The following is a 23234-nucleotide window of genomic DNA, read 5'->3' on the forward strand; positions in this document are numbered from 1 at the left end:
ACTCTTCTTTGTATTCAATTCCTCTCTCTCTCTCTCTCTCTCATCCCCACACTACTTTCTCCTTACCTTTCCCTCCCCTTTACAGCTACATTTATATGATCCCCAATCCTCCCTCTCTCCTTCCTTCTTCGGAGTATAATCAGCTCTCTGGCTGGAGCTAGTGTATTCCATTGTTCATCCTGCCCCTATGCTCCCTACAATATTTCCCCACTCTTCTCACTGAACTTCCTCATATGATATTCCAAAATGCACTGGGTACCTCTGACCCTGCAACATATAATTTTAAGACACAGGGACTGACCCAACAGATATTGCTGACCAGTTGTGACCACAATGGATCTTGAAAGTTAAAACAGAGCTTGAATCAAATATGTATGCTACGGAGAAGGGAGATGAAGTTAATTAACTAAACCAGTGGCTCTCAACCATGGGTCCGGCGCCCCCTTGGGGGGCCGCGATCATGTTCCAGGAGGTCCACCAAACATGGCCAGTGTTGGATTCACTGGGGCCCACGCAGAGATGAAAGTAAGCTGGTACTGTCTGGTACTGGCAAGAGCCAGTATGCCGTGCCAGACCAGCTTTCCCAGCGATGATTTAAAGGGCATGGGGCTCCAGCGGCTGCAAGGAGCCCCAGGCCCTTTAAATCACTGCCGGAGCCCGGACGCTGCTACCCCAGGATAGCAGAGGCAGGGGTCCTGCAGAGATTTAAAGGGCCCAGAGCTCTACGGCGGCCGGAGCTCCAGGCCCTTCAATTCGCTCCTGAGCCCTGGGGCTCTCAGCCGCCTCTGCAGCTGGTAGCTCCGGGGTGATTTAAAGGCCCTGGGGCTCCCAGGCACAGCCGGAGCCCCGCCTCTTCCAGTTGAGGCCACACCTCTTCAGGTTGAGGCCACGCCCCCTCAGGACTCCGGCATACTGGTAAATCCTTTAAATTACTTTCACGCCTGGGCCCACAGCAGAAAGCCAAGCCCCACTGCAAGGGGCTGAAGCCTGGGGCCCTGAGCCCTGCCACCCCGGGCTGAAGCCAAAGCCTGAGCAACTTAGCTTCGCAGGAGCCCTTGTGGCATGGGGCCCCAGGCAGCTGCCTTGCTTGCTACCCCATAATGCTGGCCCTGTCTTTTATATACAGTTGTTGTGGCATAGGTGGTGTCAAGGTTCCTTCCCCATTCTGAATTCTAGGGTACAGATGGGGGGGACCTGCATGAAAGACCCCCTAAGCTTATTCTTACCAGCTTAGGTTAAAACTTCCTCAAGGTACAAACTTTGCCTTGTCCTTGAACCCTATGCTGCCACCACCAAGCATATTAAACAAAGAACAGGGAAAGAGCCCACTTGGAGATGTGTTTCCACCAAAATATCCCCCCAAATCCTACACCCCCTTTCCTGGGGAAGGCTTGAGAAAAATCCTTACCAATTTGCATCGGTGAACACAGACCCAAACCCTTGGATCTTAAGAACAATGAAAAATCAATCAGGTTCTTAAAAGAAGAATTTTAATTAAAGAAAAAGTAAAAGAATCACCTCTGTAAAATCAGGATGGTAAATACCTTACAGGGTAATCAGATTCAAAACATAGAGAATCCCTCTATAAGTTACAAAAAGACACAAAAACAGGAATATACATTCCATCCAGCACAACCTATTTTACCAGCCATTTAACAAAAGGAAATCTAATGTATTTCTAGCTAGATTACTTACTAATTTAACAGAAGTTCTGAGGAGTTCTGAACAGCATTCCTGATCTGTTCCCAGCAAAAGCATCACACAGACAGACAGACCCTTTGTCCCTCCCCCTGCCCAGCTTTGAAAGTATCTTGTCTCCTCATTGGTCATTTTGGTCAGGTGCCAGCGAGGTTATCTTAGCTTCTTAACACTTTATAGGTGAAGGGGTTTTGCCTCTGGCCAGGAGGGATTTTGTAGCACTGTATACAGAAAGGTGGTTACACTTCCCTTTATATTTATGACAGGTGGGCTGTGGAGTTTTTACAGCGTGTTCGCAGGGGGCCTCAGAAAGAAAAAGGTTGAGAACCCCTGAACTAAACCAAACCTTCTAAAACATTTAGTTCAGTGTTTGGGCTGAGGGGTTCAGTCTGGTTCTTATTTCGTAATCGCTAGTTTGCTCACCCCCTGTAGAGTTCCTGAGAACTGCATAGACAAGATCATCAAAGCCACACAGAGAATGAAAAATGGGCATGACTTCCCAGCAAATTAGTCATATATATATATATATATAATAAATCAATTGGAATATAAATATTGTACTTACATTTCAGTGTACAATATAGAATATAAAGGAGTATAAACAAGTCATTGTCTGTATGAAATTTTAGTTTATACTGATTTTGCTAGTGCTTTTTATGGAGCCTGTTGTAAAACGAGGCAAATAGCAAGATGAGTCGATGTATCCCCTGGAAGACCTCTGCGAACCCCCAGCACTGTGTGTATTTGGGTAAATATTCATTATCCTGGGAGGTAATGTGTCCAATCCTTTGGGATTGGTAGAATATTCTTATATGATGAATAAGATTTTCAGTAATCCTCATCATATTTGACTTGGGTGTCTGGGTGGAGGCCTAAGGCTGGGTTGCTTTAAAGGAACTGTGTTGTTGGTGCTGGGTAACTAGTAAGGTATTATAGAAGCTGTTTTGTGCTGGTTTGGTAAATCTAAGTATCAGAATATCCACCAGCTTTGGGGATTGTCTGCCCCCTTCTTTGCAGTTTACCCTAATTGAGTAACCTCAGTGTGGCTCCCCTGGGACTCTGGTCACACATACCAACAGTGACATGTGAGATTTAAACCATATTTAACACTACCAATGAATTACAACAGCATTACAAATGACACCTTCCAGGCACATATACCCTCTACAGTGCCTAACTCACACAACTGTAACCACTTAAATATGGCCTGCTATACTAATCTTAATGGTGATTTAATAGTGGTATAAATTACACATCAGGTGCAAATGGGAAAGTAGTGTAGTGAGGTAATTGGCTCCAATTTGTCATGAAAAACAACCTCTTTCAAAGGAGCTCTAGTGAGTCCACACCTGGAATACTTCATGCTGTGGTGGACACCTCAACACCAAAAATATACAGGCAAACATTTTCAGAAGTAGGAGTCTAAAGTCCATATTTAGGCACCTGACGGTGGGATTTTCAAAAAGCATCTAGGGGCTTGTCTTGATAGTTAGTGCACTGTAAATCTACAGCACGCTACACACTAGCTATCCATGTGGACCCTGACACACACTGAAAGTTCTCTAGTGCACTTCACTTTACTCCACTTTAAATGGTAGGGAACTTTTAATATGTGCTAGCTTGGGTCCACATGGATAGTTACTGCACAACACATTAGTGTGCTGTAAATATATCCTCCAGCGTGCCGCACTCTGTTTGTCTACACGAGTCCTAAGTAACTTAGGACTGGAGCTCAGTTTCCGTTGGATCAACCTCTGTGCAGTGTTGCTGTATTTTGTTACAGCACGTGCAATGTTTTGGCAGAGGTGATTGGGCAGCATTCATGTTGAAGCAATTCTTGTGTGTCTAAAGTTTACAAACAATTTTGGGATCCTTTACTATGAAAGAAATTACTGGTACAGAGGTATATGATGCTAGTATTCTATTACAAAGTTTACACAAGTATTTAGAATGTTTAATTTAAAAACCTAATTTAATGAATGAAAGATTTCCTTTTACCAAATATAAAGGGAAATATCTGTCACCGTGGCATATGCAGGATCTCTTTAAAAAGAGGCTTTGAAATATTCATTAAGGATGAATGAGTGCTTCACTGAACCTGTCCTCTTGGTCCATAGGAAGAGATTCACATTTTCTTAACAAGTAAGAATGTTTGCACATAAACATGGGTTTGATTTGTTCACTGAACAGTTTGCTCAATTATTTTGAATATTGGAATTGGATAATCAAATTGTCTGGGAAACTATGGATGTGGAATATTCATGAGTAAGAACAGCTTCCTAAATTTTGTGTTATTGTTTTTGAATGTTCTTTCATGATAGCTTATTATATAGCAATTATCATGACAGCACTTGCAGTTTATATATGCTGTAGTTTAAAAAGGGCTCAAATCTTGTCCTCATGGATATTAATGGCAAAACTTCCACTGATTTTGATGCAACCAGGATCAGGCCCAAAGTAACTAACCAGCCCAGTACTTTGAATTTATTACAGCCGCTTTTTAAAAAATACCTCTTTTGACCCGTGATACAGCATTTTCTTTACATAGCTTGTTTTGCTAGTCATTTCAGCATATTAGGAGCTCACCAATTTATCATGCCAACAAAGCATTTGAAGCAAATCTAGTGAAGTACACTGTGTTCCACAGTTTGTTTTTTTGATTTTCAATAAAGCATGTTCTGTAACTGAGTCCATAAAAATGGTGAGAAAACTGCATCCAAAGCTTAATATACTCTTCTAAGCATCTGTGCGACATACAAGATGGATTCAACAATAAGAAGATTCCCTAAACAAAATATCTTTGTTTCAAAAACTAGTTAGAGCTATTAATGACAATAATGTACTTAACTATTGGACATCATGGATAGAAACCCAGGAAAGAAAGAAAGGAAACATATAGCTAAGGACATCATACTACACAACTAAATACAGTAAGTGCAGTTCTTAGATATGGGAAAGGAACACACAACACTCCCCAGGAGGTGGTGTGCAAAGGTGACTGTAAGCTACCTTTGCCCCACTGGAGCCTCACAAATTGAAGGATTGGAACAAAATTTGATTGGTTCTGTGGACTAAATTGCAGTTTGGCCACAAGTCCAAGATATGGGGCAGCGCATTACTGTGCTGCTCCAGGAGCAAACCATGAAACAGATTCTGAACCAGAGAGTCTCCATCTGTATCTCAACTCCCCACCTTCTCTGGAAAGAAGGGGAAAGGAGTGGGAGGTGTTCCCAGGCCTATACCTGGCACAGTGTATATTCCTTAGCACAGTTATGCTGCTCAGTGCATTGGGGCTTTGAGCCAAGGCTCTGCCAGTCCCCATGCATACCTGCTTGCCCACGTGAGAAGAGGTATAGAGGCTTTGCAGAATCTTCTCCCTCCCTACTCACTCCTATCCATGATGTGGCTGGCTGGTGCAGGAGCATAAGGAGCACCTCACTCCTTTTACTTAGTGCTGCCAACTCTCCCAGTAACATTGCGAGTCCCACAATATTTGATGTTTTTCTTAAAGTGCCAACTCTTGGAGTCACATGGTTACATAAGATTCTCAACTTTTATTTAAAAAAAAAGTTTCTAGCCCCTATGGATGCAGGCAAAAGCCTGAAAACTCAAACCCTAAAGGCTCAAACATCTAAAAGCAAATAAACAGAACCCAATGCTTTTAAACCAATCTCATGATTTTTGAACACTTGGGGATAGCAACACTGGTTGGAAGTGCCAAGACTTTTGTTATTATGGGTACTACTTTATAAATATGGAGGGATAATGCCAGCTTTCTCTCCCTGGGGAGGGGGGGTTTGGAAATCCATGCAATATTTTATAAAGAGATAAATGTGCAATGAATTTCATTAATTAGGCAAAATTGCAAAACGGCAAGATTGCTATTTCTGATTACTGTACTGGGATAAGTCATCTAAACAAACAACAAAAAAACTACCACTCTAGTTACTATTCCACTTAACTTTATTCACCTGTTTAATCTGTCATTACTTGGCATTTGGACACGCAGCCAAAATTTAAACATTTAAAAAGATGACAATGACCAGAACTCAGGATTTCATAGTCAAAACTGGAAAATATAGGAGTCATTCAAGAGAAGAGCCAGAAGCCAAACCCCTGATGTAAACAGCTCTGAAATTTGGGGAGGGGTGAAGGTATGGAACCCAAATAATTTTTTATGCTCTTTATGCTAAGCAAGCTGTTCCCCCTCCTATTTAGCTCTGACACTGAGTACCTTTCCCAGACCTGAAGAAGAGCTCTGTGTAGCTTAAAAGCTTGTCTCTCTCACTAGCAGAAGTTGGTCCAATAAAAGATATTACCTCCCCCACCTTGTCTCTCTAATATCCTGGAACTAACATGCTGAAACAACACTGCAAACAAGGATTAATAGTAACAATTTTGTATACTGCTGTTCTGTTTTGGCATATTTGAAGCTTATTAGAAACTTGGTAATTGATATTAAAATGGCGCTACATAGTGACTGAGTACAGGGACAGCTGCAGTTTTGCCAAAAGTTAGCTTTTAAGTTTAGGAAGCTTCTGGTTGCAGCAGTTTTCATTTTCCACCTGGCATCAGTTGAACTTCCACCTTATTACATGAAGCTGAGCTATTATAAATTACCAAATACTGTCTTCTAAAGCTGCTGAATTAGCAAGTTCTGTTACAAGTGCAAAGCATGAGGAGTTTGGGTCTCGCTGTATATTTTTAATGTTATGCCCAGTGATGAGCTGCCAAAATCTGAAGAACCGGTTCCTTCACTGGCTCTGGGTCTTCGGCGGCACAGAGCGACCCGCCACCGAAGTGCCGCCAAAGACCCGGAGGGAGTGAAGGACCTGCCGCCGAAGTGCCGCTGAAGACCTGGAGAGAGTGACAGAGCCGCCGCTGAAGTGCCGACGAAGACCCAGAGCACCGCCGAGTGAGTAAAAAGGGATTCTCAAGGGAAGCCTCCCCAGCCGGGAGCTCACGCAGGCCAGACAGGACGGTCCTGTGGGCCAGATGTGGCCCGCGGGCCAGAGTTTGCCCAACCCTTTAACAACCAGTTCTAAACCGGCTTCTAAATTTAACAGCCGGTTTGCGTGAACCGGTGCAAACCGGTTCCAGCTCACCACTGGTCATGCCTATCATAAGCACAGCTTTCAGACAGAAGTATTTTCAACTATTTCTCAAAAATTCTCACTGAAGCAAATTTTCTTTCCCCAGTATAAATCACTACGAAGGACAACATTGCCATATTAGTAATATGTCATTTGTGATTAATGCTGCTGTTTCTGTGAAAGAAGGCATGTAAAAGGTATTTACTGACCTAACTCTAAAAAAGAGGAAAGATTTGTTTGCATTTTGTTTATGGCAATAATTAGAGTATAGGCCTGTGACGGGTGTACCAACCCTGCACCAGGCCGCTGGGGGCGGACCGATCATTGTGGGCCCAGGCGACCGCGTCCCCTTACCCCTGCTACGCATGCTCCAGGTGGAGAAGCCAGGTAAAAGGAGGCAGCCCAGCTCAGTTGGGGCGGGTGATGGAAGAGGAAGGATGTACACTGCTGGTTCCTGAAGGGGTGCCTGCGATGCCCCTGGCAGTAGAGCCTCAAGACCTGGACTACGCTCCAGGTCACTCGCTGACTGCGGAGACTGCCAGGGAAACCAAGCTGCCGCCTGCTGAGGAGGCTGCTGCCTGCTCTATGCCCCAGCCCAGAGGGAAGTTAGGCCTGGGGGGAGGGATAGCTCAGTGGTTTGAGCATTGGCCTGCTAAACCCAGGGTTGTGAGTTCAATCCTTGAGGGGGCCATTTGGGATCAGGGCAAAAATTGGGGATTGGTCTTGCTCTGAGCAGGGGGTTGGACTAGATGACCTCCTGAGGTCCCTTCCAACCCTGGTATTCTATAGACTGTTTGTTTGGCCCCACCCAGGGGCTGCAGCCTGCTTGCTGCTTTGCCCTGCCCAGGGTGGCAATTCTCCAAGTGTCACTGCTGCCCTAGCCAGGAGGCTGCTGGGCTCTAGACTGTTTGCTTGCTTTGCCCTGCTCAGGGGTTGCAGCCTGATTGCTGCTTTGCCCTGCCTTGGGGGCTAATTCCCCAAGTGCTACTGCCTGCCGTAGACTGTTTGTTTGGCTTCCCAGGGGCTGCAGCCTGATTGCCGCTAAATACTATTGTCTGCCTCAGCCAGGAGGCTGCAGGGCTCCAAATTGGTTGTTTGTTTTGCTCCAGCCAGACTGTTTGTTTGTTTTGCCAGCTCAGAGACCACAGACTTATTATGTCGAGGGGGAGAGCTCTCTCCTGTCAGCTTGCAGCAACTACACGAGTACTCTTGCAGTGGCACAGCTGTATCGATACAGCTGTGTTGCTGTAAGCTTGCTAGTGTAGACATGGCTTAAGAAATTAGAGATAGGAATGGGTGCATAAGTGAGAGAGAGACTAAAATGGTTTTTCTCCCAAATCAAAAATAGAATGGATGCTGAAATCCACCTGGATGCTACAAAAAACTGAAATGAGAAAAGGCAAACCAGTCTCTGAGGTGATTTACCATTCTCACCAAAGAACTGCTTGCTAAATAACTCCAGTGATTTCACCACAGTGACTTGTTTGGAACATCAGACAGAGCTATGAAGAATAATGTGTTAATATATCACTTCTGATATGTGTTTCATGTTGGAATCCTTTTCTAGTCCTTTAAATTTGTGAACCAAATTTTTTCAAGCATGAAAAAGGGGCTTGTTCTCCCTGAGGAATAAGTCCACGGCAAGTATGAAGCTCTAAAACTAACTCATCTTGAACCAGCAGAGTGTAAAAAAAGTGTTCTATTTTTTAAGGGGCACATATATATATATATATATATATATTTTAAATCATGCTCCCGTAACACAAAACAAGCTCCACCGATTTTCTTGAAACTTTCCAAATAAATTCAGCTTTGGGTTGAGGCCAAGCATAAGAAATGTCATACCCCAAAGATACGTTTTAAAGACAGTTATCATTACAACCAGCCTAATGTTTCTCAGAGTACCCAAGCCATTATCGCTGCTCAGATACCTCCATAGCTGGAGGAGCTAATTGAATAAATGTCATGAAAACTACAGTGATAATTACAGTAGAAAATAATGGCTATGCATTTCTATTGTCTGGACTTTAAAAAAAGATGACTTCTTCAAAGATGACGAGTTCAACTTTAGGAACTTTCCCACGAAAAAGTCCTTTACATGCTAATAAATTATTATCCTTGCTGTAGAATAGTATAGGGTATTTTTAAAAAGAATCTACAGAAAGGAAATCATTCTCTATTACATTTTATAGATTTTAAAAGAAATTTCCAACAATACTCTTTCTCACTGCAGTCTTACGGCAAGAGGCAGTGGCTTACCCACCTAGTTATAAAGGTATTTATATGGCTCACAGCATCCAAGTGCCTCACAATCATGAATGGATTTATCCTTACAAAGCCCTACTCGGCGGGAAGGATGATCATAATTTACAGATGAGAAACAAAGTAGACAAAGAGACTTTTTCAAGGCCACATAGGAATTATGCGGCAGTGTCAGGAATTGTACCCAGGATTCCCAAGTCCCAGTCCAGTGCCACTACAGCATATTTCTACCCTATTGCTACAGGAACCACTTATCTCTCAGAGACTGTCACATTGACTCCCTATGAGGCTCTGAGAAGAGACAGGCTTCTATCACACTGGTTCAAGTTATCTTTCCAAATCAGGATAGGATAGTTCCATCAATGGCTGTTAGCCAAGATGGTCCAGGATGAAACATCACGTTCTGGATGTCCCTAAGCCTCTGACTTCCAGATGCTGGGAGTAGACAGCAGGGGATGGATCTCTTGATAATTGTCCTGTTCTGTTCATTCCGTTTAAAACACCTGGCACTGGCCACTGTTAGAAGACAGGATACTGGGCTAGATGGACGTTCTTATCACTCAACTTGGTGCCGGTTTAACATTGCCTTCCATAGCATTAATAGAGACATGTTTATTTTTGCTTTATATTATAGGATCTTCTACTAATGTACAATTTCAAATAAAATATTTTATTACAACCTGAATGGAATATGTGAACTGTTTTATGGGGGCCATTATTGTCTTGATCAAGGATAGGCAACCTTTGGTACGCGGCCCATCAGGGTAAGCCCCATGGCAGGCTGGGCTGGTTTGTTTACCTGCCATGTCCTCAGGTTCAGCCAATCGCAGCTTCCACTGGCCGCGATTCACCGCTCCAGGCCAATGGGAGCTGTGGGAAGCGGCGCAGGCTGAAGGATGTGCTGGCCGCCACTTCCCACAGCCCCCATTGGCCCGGAACGGTGAACCGCGGCCAGTGGGAGCTACGATTGGCTGAACCTGTGGATGTGGCAGGTAAACAAACCAGCCCAGCCCACCAGGGGGCTTACCTTGGCAGGCCACGTGCCAAAGGTTGCCGATCCCTGGTCTTGATGCTCTCTGTGAAGGAGCAAAGTATGCTGAACTCTCACAAAATAGACAATAGACTAGGCCTGGCTCAAATTGTGATCTCTTTCCCCATAAGATTGAATTAATAGATAGATTGAAGACATAATAGATTGAATTGGTTTAAACCACATAAAAAAGCCCAGAGGAAGATCTTCAGAACACTGTCATTTCTTCTTTTCTTGCAGCCACAATGGGTATTTACATATAAAGCAGACTAATATCCCTAACGAAGCTGCTACAGTATAGACTATTATGGATGAAGAGACAAGCACAAACATTTCTACATAATGTGTTTGATAAGGGTCAAGTAATGCAGAGGCATTTTTCACCTTATACAGACAAATACTCCACCCACCCCCCAAGAGATATAGTACATGACAGGAGTTGTTTTGGGAGTAAACATCAGTCATGCAATGTGAAGTTAAAAATTCAGTCTGCCTACAAGATAGCATTTGTGCTGTTGCCTAGGGCTATTCAAATTACCTTTCACTCTCTCTGTCACATAATATTTAAGTCCTGGCTGAAACTGTGACCTCAGCAGAAGCAAACAGCACAGAGAATTTGAATATATGGCTTTAGACATTGGTCATCAGCCTCATCACCAAGAACAGGTAATCCATAAATAGACAGCATGAAGAATGGAACTCAAGACCTCCTGCTCCAAACCCCCCAAAAGACTAGATTCTTTAGCTAACAGAGCTTTGCAAGCTAATTAACCTTCAAATACTTTGTGAGCCAGCTACATTTTATTACCCTAGTTTTACAAACAGGGAACACCAGGTAGAGATTGACAGTGCTTTCAAAAGAGGTGGATTCTTTGGTTAGTGGGTGCTCAACTTGACATACCTAGGGATCTCAAACTGGGCAACCAAAATTAGTCAACACTTCTAAAAATGACAGCCTAAGTGATTTGCCTAAGACTATCACGGTAATAAGTGCTATAGCTGGGATAAAGATTCAGAAATTCCTGGTTACCAGCCCCTACTTCCCGTGCTACCTCCCTCTGCTTTTCATGAAAAACAACTATCTACCAGCTGGCCATCAGCTGAGACAAAATGCATAAAATAAACTTGTTTATTGAAATGGGAAAGTTCAGCATATCACTTCGATCCTGCAGCAAATTTAGGGGGGAAAACACCCCACGCTTGACCTTTACAAAAAAAAAAACTGCAAGTTTAAATTTGGCCTAAAATTAAGATTTTGCAAAAATATGGTTTTAGAAAACTTCAGATCAAGAGAAACATTTTAATTAAATAAATATCCACTGGTAATAGTTTTCTTTGTAAGAAATAGTCCTCTGCTGTATTTGCAACACAAACATTGCATTATTATGCTGGTGCTTGAGATGTGAAAAATTAAATCGACTACAAACTGAATGAAACCCCTTTGAAATCCCTCCTGGCCAGGGGAAAGCTCCTCTCACCTGTAAAGGGTTAAGAAGCTAAAGGTAACCTCGCTGGCACCTGACCAAAATGACCAATGAGGAGACAAGATACTTTCAAAAGCTGGGAGGAGGGAGAGAAACAAAGGGTCTGTGTCTGTCTGTTGCTGGGTCTTGGCCGGGGATAGACCAGGAATGGAGTCTTAGAACTTTTAGTAAGTAATCTAGCTAGGTATGTGTTAGATTATGATTTCTTTAAATGGCTGAGAAAAGCATTGTGCTGAATAGAATAACTATTTCTGTCTGTGTATCTTTTTTGTAACTTAAGGTTTTGCCTAGAGGGGTTCTCTATGTGTTTGAATCTAATTACCCTGTAAGATATCTACCATCCTGATTTTACAGGGGGGATTTCTTTATTTCTATTTACTTCTATTTTTTATTAAAAGTCTTCTTGTAAAAAACTGAATGCTTTTTCATTGTTCTCAGATCCAAGGGTTTGGGTCTGTGGTCACCTATGCAAATTGGTGAGGCTTTTTATCCAACATTTCCCAGGAAAGGGGGGGTGCAAGTGTTGGGAGGATTGTTCATTGTTCTTAAGATCCAAGGGTCTGGGTCTGTAGTCACCTAGGCAAATTGGTGAGGCTTTTTACCAAACCTTGTCCAGGAAGTGGGGTGCAGGGTTTTGGGAAGTATTTTGGGGGGAAAGACGCGTCCAAACAGCTCTTCCCCAGTAACCAGTATTTGTTTGGTGGTGGTAGCGGCCAGTCCAAGGACAACGGGGGGAATATTTTGTACCTTGGGGAAGTTTTGACCTAAGCTGGTAAAGATAAGCTTAGGAGGTTTTTTCATGCAGGTCCCCACATCTGTACCCTAGAGTTCAGAGTGGGGGAGGAACCTTGACAGCTGTATTTGCAACACAAACATTGCATTATTATGCTGGTGCTTGAGATGTGAAAAATTAAATCGACTACAAACTGAATGAAAACAGAAGTCAAACTGGCCACCTTAATTTCATTGTGGAAGAAAACAGAAGTGCTGAAAAGTAATATAGTTTATTATAACCCTTAATCTTAATAATCCTGGGTGTTATTTGTAACACACAGTAGGTAAAAAAAGAGACGTAGAGACCGGTTTTAAATAGTAGCGCATGCAAAATTGCACATACTCCCCCCCACTCCTACCTTAGGGGTTTACCCCAGTGACATGCATATACAAATCTGGTGTTTATATGCAAACATGGCTAGACGCCTAAATGGCCGTGTGCATGAGCTATAACAACTCTATCAGTTTCAGAGTAGCAGCCGTGTCAGTCTGTATCCGCAATAAGAAAAGGAGGACTTGTGGCACCTTAGAGACTAACCAATTTATCTGAGCATGAGCTTTCGTGAGCTACAGCTCACTTCATCGAATGCATTCAGTGGAAAATACAGTGGGGAGATTTTATATACACAGAGAACATGAAACAATGGGTGTTACCATGCAGTCTCTCGTTGGAGTCGTTCACCTGCACATCTACCAATGTGATATATGCCATCATGTGCCAGCAATGCCCCTCTGCCATGTACATTGGCAAAACTGGACAGTCTCTATGTAAAAGAATAAATGGACACAAATCAGACGTCAAGAATTATAACATTCATAAACCAGTCGGAGAACACTTCAGTCTCTCTGGTCACTCGATGACAGACCTAAAAGTGGCAATTCTTCAACAAAAAAACTTCAAAAACAGACTCCAACGAGAGACTGCTGAATTGAAATTAATTTGCAAACTGGATACAATTAACTTAGGCTTGAATAGAGACTGGGAGTGGATGGGTCATTACACAAAGTAAAACTATTTCCCCATGTTTATTCTCCCCCTCCCCCCCCCGAACACACTGTTCCTCAGACGTTCTTGTCAACTGCTGGAAATGGCCCACCTTGATTATCACTACATAAGGTCCCCCTGTCCCACCACCCCCCGCCCCCCTGCTGGTAATAGCTCACCTTACCTGATCACTCTCATTACAGTGTGTATGGTAACACCCATTGTTTCATGTTCTCTGTGTATATAAAATCTCCCCACTGTATTTTCCACTGCATGTATCCGATGAAGTGAGCTGTAGCTCACGAAAGCTTATGCTCAGATAAATTTGTTAGTCTCTAAGGTGCCACAAGTACTCCAACTCTATCAGTGTTTCCTAAATGGTGGGTTGCATTCAGGAAGATTATAGATGGGTCATGGGCCTGGTGCAGAAGGGAGACCTTGGGGGGTTGGAGAGGGAGCCCACCCCACACGCACCCCACAGTGGCAGCTCCCGTTCCACAGGGCTAGGCCAGGCTCCCTGCTCTAGGCATTGTAACCTACTCAAGTTTGGTCCAGCCATCTCTCTGTCATGAAGGAGGGGCAGCCAGGCCAAACCTGAGTAGTGCTGCGATCCCCTACATTGCCTGAATCAGAGAGTCAGGCGCAGACCCATGGGACAGGAGAGCTGTTGGGCTCACTCTCCAAACCACTGGGGTTTCCCCTATGCATTGGGACACGATTAGGGTTGTGGTGCTGGGGCGGAGGGTGGTGCAGTTGCAGGTGGTCGGTGCCCCCTCAGTGGGGCAAGGAGGCTGCAACAGCAAAGAAGAAGGATGGGGGCACCCCACCATGAATTTAGACCTTGGGTAGGTCACAAAAGAAATAAAATGGCATTGGTGGCTTGCCTTTGTAAACAAAAATTTGGGAACCACTGCTCTATGTCATCCCTCCTCTGGTCAACAGCTCAGGCAGGCTCCCTTCTCAGGGTATGTCTGCACTGCAGGCAGGGGTGTGATTTGTAGACATAACAAAGCTTGCTTTAATCTCACTGAAAATAGTGGCAAGGACCCAACAGGCACAGGTTTCAGCGCAGAGCCCGGCGCACCCTCTGGGTATGGCCACTGCTTCCCACAGCTCCCATTGGCCGGGAACAGCGAACCGCAGCCACTGGGAGCTGCGGGCAGCCGTGCAAATGTAGACAAGCTGTTTGGTGGGCCGCCAACGGATTAGCCTGACAGGCCACGTGTGGCCCGTGAGCCGCAGGTTGCCCACAACTGGCCTAGAGGCGATTCTACTTTAATTCTGTAGCTATGGATTTAAAACATCTTGCTGAATGTTGTGAGTAGACTTAAGCTGAAAGACTGCACAGTATCTTAAACTAACACTTCTAGAACACATAATGAACTCTAGGCCTTTATAAATTTATCTCTCTTGCATCCTTACTAAAGGAAGAATGGGTGGCTATTACCAGATGTGAACAGCTGCATGGACTTGCAGGTTCTGTCAACATCTATGAGAGTTTCTACTTGGATGGATGCCTATGCCTAAAGGAAAAAATGAGGGATGGAGAAAAAGAAGTGGACTGTCAACCAGCACCAGAGTTAATCTAATTCTTTCTTTTCTTTCACTCATTTGCTTTTATTTTGATCTGTCTGTTTCATTTCATAATTAATAGGTGTGATTTTGATAAATGGCTTGGATTAAGGAAGGTTATTCTAATTGAAGTGTGAGCAGATGACATCATTTGTGTTTTCAAACTCCATTACAGAATGAAAAACAAAATTGAGGTTCAACATCAAAATAAACGGTGTTTGGAGTACACTAAAAGCTGCTATATCAGCCAACTATCATTTGGCAAACTAGCACAGCATGTCAGCTGGAGCACATTAGCCGTTCCCAGCGATCAGAACAGTACATAGAGAGAGTTGATTTCTTAGGCAGCTAAGATCCAAATACAGAACCAACATAGGTGCCAGTTATACTGCTAGAGTTCTGCAATTGTCCCTGAACAACAGATGAGGGCACTGTAAGCAAAAATAAATCCTTGAAATACAGTCAATGCAAATGCATTTAGAATAAGAGATTTTTTTTTAAAGGCATAATAAAAATATGCAAACTGGTATTTATGATTACCGAGAAGACAGTTGCTTCCAGTGGTGAGCTGGAGCCGGCTCTCACCATTTGAACTGGTTGTTAAATTTTGAAGCCGGTTTACAACCGGTTCTTAAAGGAGTGGGCAAACTCTGGCCTGCACCGGTTGTTAAAGGGGTGTGCAAACTCCGGCCCACATCTGGCCTCCGGGACCGCCTGAGCTCTCGGGTCTTCGGCGGCACTTCAGCAGTACGTCCTTCACTCGCTCTGGGTCTTCGGTGGCACTTTGGCGGCAGGTCCTTCAGTGCTGCCGAAGACCCGGAGCGAGTGAGGAACGTGCTGCCGAAGTGCCACCGAAGACCCAGAGCGACTGACGGACCCGCCGCCAAAGTGCCGCCAAAGACCCAGAGCGACTGAAGGAACCGGTTCTTCAGCTTTTGGCAGCTCATCACTGGTTGCTCCCCTATTGAAAAACTGACTAAGCCAACAATAAGCAGCTAAGACATTTTCTTCAAACATTCTATCCCACTTCACTATTTCAATCTACAAGTCGATATATTTCACCCTAATAGATTTATATGCTATACAGACACACTTTATATAAAGACTACAGAAAGAGAAAGTCAAGTTTGTACAATTAAGCACTCATACATCAGGAACTGCCACAGCCAAGCTTGCTCGCACAACCTTAAATCTGCCCATATGTGCATATGCATCATAATATAGTTGTAAAGTATATGATCAGATACTATTTTTCAATCATCATGCACTGTTTTCCACAACATTTTCCCCCACACATTAATTCTTAAACTAATTTAACTTCCCAGTATCTATATTATTACTGGAGGATCTCAAACCGTTTTGCAGAGGAGAACACAGTGTTGTCTAGAGAGTGTATATTTATGGTTTCTTCTTTAAATAGGCCTGTGATGTAGACGTACAACTATTTTGTGTTTTCATACCACCTGTCCTCAAAATGTCTCAAAGTCCAAATACTGGTTTCTTTCTTTCTTTCAAAATTGTCAAATCTATTTAAAATCTATTTAACTGTTTAGTGAGTGAGATTCTGGTACAGAATTTACAGTATTACTTTACTGATTTGAAATACAATTCTAATTGGGCAACTACATTGATTTTTCTATAAGTTAAAACTGTATGTTTCCAGGTTGAAAGTGTTATTACTAGATTCAATTAAATAATGGCCATATTAAGGCACTTCAATAAATGACGTGATTTCCAAAGGTGCTTAGCACCCAACTGCTCCCATTCAAGCCAATGTAAAGTGGCTGGGTACTTGAAAATCAAGTCACAGAGTACATGATTGAAAGCCTCCCATTAAGTGGACTTTATATAGGGCCTTTATTTATGGGTTTAAATGTGGAGTTAAGCTAACTTTAGGCACCAGTTTTTGAAAATCTTGGCCAATATAATTTTCAGATAAATGACATTCATAGATCTTGACTGGTATACACACAGTAGAACACAATACTACAAGATGCTATGCACATATATAACATTTGAGAAAAATGGTTTATTATATTGTATTTGAGATAATTAAAGCACACGCACAAATAAAGCACATAAAGCACACGCACAAATAGTAGGATTGCACATACAACCTCATGTTTAGCGTTTTCTCACCTCTGGGTCATTAACAGAGAAGCCACAAAGAAACCCTAAGAATATTAAGAAAACCAATAAATCAATGATGTTATGGAAAAGAGCATCCAGCTCACACCATGCAAATTCCATAAATTGAAACAGTTTGGCTATGCTCCGTGGGCAAACTGCCATCCTTGACCAAAGCACTCGAACTCTAGGCTACAGACAGACCTCAGAATTTCAAGTGTTTAACACCGGATAACTCCCTATTAAAGTACTTGGCACTAGCTTAGTTTATGCTCATCTTGGCAGGTAAGAAGGAGACTTAGGGCTTGTCTACACTGGCACTTTACAGCGCTGCAACTTTCTCGCTCATGGGGTGTGAAAAAACACACCCCCCCCCGAGCGCAGCACGTTTCAGGGCTGTAAAGCACCAGTGTAGACAGCGCCCCAGCGCCGGGAGGTGGTTCGCTCTGCCGCAGCTGCACAAGCGCAGCGGCAGCGCTTTAACGTTGCCTGTGTAGACTAGCCCTAAGTTAGTTTCCTGTGTACACTGTGTTCCAATGAATGAGTACATACTGTAATATTGTAGCTGTATAAGCCTATTTACATCGAAGCTGAGACGGTGAAATCCAGGCCCCATTCAAGTCAATGGCAAAACACGCATTGACTTCAGTGGGACCCAGATTTCACGTCCGATGCATGCCTAAGTCAGTGATTTTGTGCTCATGCACGCACACTTGTTTGAGCACACACAACCCTGCCTTGTGTGCTCATCAAGGCTTATGTACCTACAACAGTAAAAATACGGAAAGGTACATGTGAACTTAAGAAAAATATGAGGGCCTTTAGATGCAGAGAACCTTGTAACACTGAATATGAGCAGCTTCTGAGAAGAAGTGCACCAGTAGGCTGCTGCCCAAGGCACTGTACAACAGGTGTAGGAGACACATTTTGCACAATGGTAATGGGATAAACTTTTACTCCTGGGAAACACATCATGGATTGTAATGCCCACACACAGCCAACAGAGCTTCAGTTAAGGCCTAGTTTTTAAAGAACTTACAGCAAACTGCACGGAACTCACTGGAGGATGAAGATCTGAGTCAAACTTGCTGGGGAAACTAAATGTAAGTGGGGGAATAGTCCCGCTATTGTGGGGAACTTTCCTGGCTTCTGCACTAGCCCGGTGAAGTGGGCTAGAGAAAGGATCTGAGTCCTCACTCCCACTTCCTTTACCCAGTGGCCTCCCTGTCCTTGAGGACTCCCCTTCCACTCTCCTGTCTGGCAGAGTCCTCGTAACCCCAACAAGGCTGGGCCCAGGATTTCTGGGGGGCTCGACCCCCAACTCTGCTGTGGTCACCTAGGACAGGGGCTAGGGTGTCCCCACTCTGGGGTACTCTCTCTGCACTGGGCACTTCTCTGACCCACTGACCATTACATACAATTTAAAGCAAATGCAAGTTATTTAATCAACAATTAATTTTAAAAAGAATAAGGAAAAATGGGAAAGGTTAAAGGAAACATATCAACCCGCTCTGTGGCAGGGAACATCACGAACAGTGTCTCTGGAATGTCAGGGCAGTTCACAGTTTGTTCCTTGGAAGTCCCAGGCCTCCTTCTCAGACCCTGCCTGTGCTCCAGGGATGCTGTGGGATGGACACTTGCTCTGGTGGTGGCCACACGCTCTCAGTCTCTAAGTGGTAGGACCCTTCTTCCCAGTGTCACCCCCGCCCTGTCGGGGTTACGATCCAAGCCTGGCCTGCAGAGCCTCTTGGCTGAGGCATCTTCCTGTGCTGGGCCCGCTGCCCAGGGTCCCCCTTGCTATCCCCAGCTGCTCACTGCACCCAGCTCCAGACTGCTCCAGCCCCAGCTCCTCCACTCTGTCTCTGCTGCTCTGCCTCCAGCTCCCTGGGCTGCTTCTTTGGCTCCTCCGCCTCTGGTTGCTACAGCTCTGCTCCCAGGACAGGTCTGCTCTGCAGGCTGCTTCTATGACTCTGCTCCCAGCACTGACCTGCTTCCTGGGCTGCTTTTCTGGACCCTCTGGCTCTGGTTGCTGCAGCTCTGCTCCCAGGGCAAGTCTGCTCTCTCTGGGCTGTGCCTCTGGCTTTGGGGCTGCAGCTCTGCTCCCAGGACAGGGTCTGCTCTCTCTGGGCTGCTTTTCTGGTCCCTCTGGATCTGGCACAGCTCCGCTCCGCAGCTTAGCTTGGGCCCCCGCTTTCTCCTTAGCTCGGCCCCACTCTGTCTGACCCAGGCAAATCCAGCTCATACAGAGGATGGGACCTCCCTGGCATCCTGACTCTCTGATTAGCCTGCCTACCCTGTCATTCAGGCTGACCTGGAGCATTGGCCTCTCCCCATTGTTCCTGGAGACTGTGTTTCCTGGTTTCCCATAGACCCTTCCCCTTTTAGTTCTGGGAGCTAGCAACTAAAACACCCCCACTGAATGTTAGTAAGGGGGCAACAGTCCCCTGACATAAACATTTCAGAGCTGACGTTTAGATCCACTGAGCCATCCCCAACAGCAGAGCCTTAAAGCATTGCTTCTTCAGGTACCTTTTCTGTCTACAGAAAATTGTGCAAAACATTTCACCTCCCAGTGTGTGCAATCCCTTCTCTAGTTGTAAATCCTGAGAACTGAACTTTCTAACCCAGTCATTTTGTGCAGAGACAAGGTCAAAGAATTTGTTTCCCCATATAATGGGGAAAGGGAGTTTTAATCACTCTCTTCATTGTCGATAATGGCTAAACAGTTTTTGCCCAAACTTTAAGAAACCCCAAAATAAATAATAAATTCACATTTGGGCAGAGACAAAGGCTGGGAGATTCTAGTATGAAAGGTTAATGTTTCAGAAAATTAGGAGAAAGTGATAAGAGGGTCTTGTAACAAAAGCTATTATGTAATCTTAACTACAATGGGTCAGAGCTGAAGCTCCACCTTTTTATTATGGATGAAATCCTGGCCCCACTGAAGCCAATTGGAGTTTTTTTCCTTTACCTCAGTGTGACCAGGATTTCACCCCATATGTATTACTTACATACACAAATATATATATATATACACATATCCATCTACTTTCTAACTGCAATGCTTTAAAATAAATCCCATACTCAACTATTAAATAAGGACAATTTAAAGAACACTTTGATGAACATACACAACTTCAGTCATAGCAAAGTTATCCAAGACTTCGAAGACGAAGTCATTTCATTTTATCTTAGTAAAGCTTGCATTTTAAACTAGAAAATTTTATAAAGCTTCATACAGGGAGTCTATATTTTCTTCCATCTCCACTCAGAAACAGAAATATTAGCAAGATGACTGGAAACATTTAATTCAGAAATATATTCCTAGCAAAAAATCAGTTCTAGAAAACGAAAAAAGACTCTGAATCGTACATTAGATTAAGTTAAACAAGTTGCTATGCACAGAACACGAGACGAGAGAGAACAGAAATGATGCATTAAATCAAGAGAAGAATTAGAAGAGCACTGGAAATCACCTAGTAAAGTAATATCTATTTCCAAAGGATTAACGTGGTAGCACCCAGTTTGTTGCTATAACTGATGTGTATATATTTGTATAAAAAAACTTACCCAGCAAAAGGTTGATTCTGAGTGAGTAAAACAAGCCCAAGCAGTGTACTGCAGAACATGTGACACCTACAATTAAATTCTTCAGGGGCCCCAGTCGATATCCATGCACAATGGGGGTTCTAGTCCATGATGACAATGCAAATAAATAATTAACAAAATCTAAGACTGATGGACAAACTTTTAGTTTAAACTCAACAAACACAAAGACATTCAGACTTTTAGTGGTAATTTTATAGAGCCCTATTTTAGTGTTACACTAGCAACATTATTTTGTCAAGGATGCAATTACACTTTCATCCTAAACCATTTTCATACTGATATTTAATATGAAACAAGTCTCTTACTGTCAAAATAAGTTTTAAAGATTCATAAAGAAACTCCTCCTTATGAGTAAATGGCAAAATAAGAAATCTCATATACTTGATATTGCTCTTGGTGACATATAATTTATTTCATGAAGGGCGCAAAACTCACAGCAGAAGGGAAGTCGGCTCTCCAGTTAGAGTTCAAAAGCTAGAGCTGATTAAAATACTATCCAATTTTTGTTAAAGGATTATAGCAATCATGAAAAGGTATGACAGAATATTTCATTTTATAATGCTTTTAATTTATTCTTCGAACCGGCAGAAACTGGTCAGATTTACACATGTCGCTGTGCCTAAACAGTGTCATGGATGAAGCTCCTAGAAATGAATGGGTACTTCCGCTTCATCACAGAAGCCAAAGATTTGTGGATATTGTCTGAGACTGGCAGACCAGGTGTCAGCTCATGTCAAGGTCCCTATGTCTCAACTGAACACTGACAAATACGTAGCTAGAATCAGTCTGGCTCAGCTGTGTGTTAGTAACCTTACAATTGGTATAAGAATTATAATAATGTGTTTAATGTTTACACTTTATGAAATATTTGTGAGTTGCTGCATGCATTAATCGCACTTATAACATCTGTATCCCATATTGTAAGGTAGTATTTGAACGGTTGTATTGTGAACATCTGTGGCTGTGTAAAGCACCAGACAGGAGAGAGACATTAATTAGCGTGAAGGGCTGATCTGCAACAGAAGGTGTTGTTCCCTTCCCAAAAGGAAAGGTCCATCAATACCAGATGGGCTATTGTGGGACATTGCAACTGGAATTTCCATCAACAAGAAGATAAAAGACTTGTCCTGCTCTCCTCCCCATGAAGATGTGTCATGCAAGTAGACTTTTCCCATCAGCTGAGTTTGCAGGTCAGAACACGTGGCAGGAAGGGGATAAAAACCCCAACAAAAGGAATTTGGTATCTTGATGCTGCTTGGACTCTGGGGGCCAAACTGTTTCTAGGCATAAAGCGAGAGATTCCCCAGCTGCTTAGCCTGGCTTGGTCCTGAAGGACCTATAGAGCTTGCTGATAATAGAAGCTTTTGAAATTTAAGATTATAACTCATTTGAGTATCTATGTTTATCTGCTTTAACCTTGTACATACCTCTGATTTCAATTTCCTATTTAATAAATCTGTATATAATTTATTATAGGGTTGGCGAGAAGCATTTCTTTTGTGTGAGACCTAAGGTACAATTGATCTGGGATAAGTGACTGGTCCTTTGAGACTGGGAGTAACCTGAACACTGCTGTGATTCTTGGTGTAAGGGAACATCTATCAAAAAGGTATGCTCACCTGGGGGGCAAGATAGATTGGAGTCCGTGACTCCATGTTAGGCTATTATAGTGACTGAGGAGTTTACACTTGATAGTTGGTTGGTGAAATCTACATATAGAACTCACAACCAATTTGGGGTTTTTGCTCTGGTTCCTAAAAGTCAGCCCTGAGGTTGGTGCTCTTGCTTTTGAGTCACTTCAGACAGAGTTACCTTGTTAACAATGTGCCAATTAATGCCAAATGAGGTGGCATTGTTTGTGATATGGACACTTGATCACTGGGGTGTAGTCTAAGGCAACCATCTCATTTCACGCACGCATCATGCAGCCATCAAGTGGGCCACTTTTATTAAGTATTGGATTAGATTAATTCCTCTGACTTAGAAGGAAAAATCTTCAGAATCCAATTCCAATTTCCTGATCACTGAAGTCCCACCTAATATACTATTTGATTCAGCCAGACATGCATTTTGTTCATTTTGCTTGTGTTTGCAGGCCTGCATGACAGATAGCACAGTATTGTATTGACTGTGCTGTATTATACAGTATGAATATATGTATTGTTCCATTGCAAGAAGCAGTGGCAATCCTTGTACAACAATACATTTTACAAATTAAAATGAATGTAAGAAAAATGTGTTATTTTAATATGAGGCTACATTTTCAAAAATGTGTATATTATAATTAAGTGTGCATGCAAATGATTGTCCTCAAAAGTCACAAAATTTAAGACTAATGCAAATCTATGAGGAACAGCAAGGTGGGTGAGTTAATATCTTTTATTAGACCAACCTCTGTTGGTGAGACAGACAAGCTTTTGAGCCACACAGAGCTCTTCTTCAGGTCTGAGAAAGGCCCTCCAAGTATCACAGCAAAATGCAAGGTGGAACAGATTATTTACCATAGGTGGTTAATACATATTGTAAGGGACCATTCAAGATAGAGTGACCCATTAACACCGCTGCGGTCATAGGACAAAAAAGGTGCAGGGGGGTGGTTA

The 23234-nt window shown here is 43.2% G+C and overlaps 1 protein-coding gene across 2 annotated transcripts in view; it reads right to left on the reverse strand.

Moving 5' to 3' along the window:
* Window positions 1-23234, reverse strand: part of FGF14 (fibroblast growth factor 14) — a 628252-nt gene that overhangs the window by 246260 nt on the left and 358758 nt on the right. The gene's annotated exons all lie outside the window — the stretch shown is intronic.

Source organism: Caretta caretta, chromosome 1 (genome assembly GCF_965140235.1).
Source record: "Caretta caretta isolate rCarCar2 chromosome 1, rCarCar1.hap1, whole genome shotgun sequence".
NCBI classification, from domain to species: Eukaryota; Metazoa; Chordata; order Testudines; family Cheloniidae; genus Caretta; species Caretta caretta.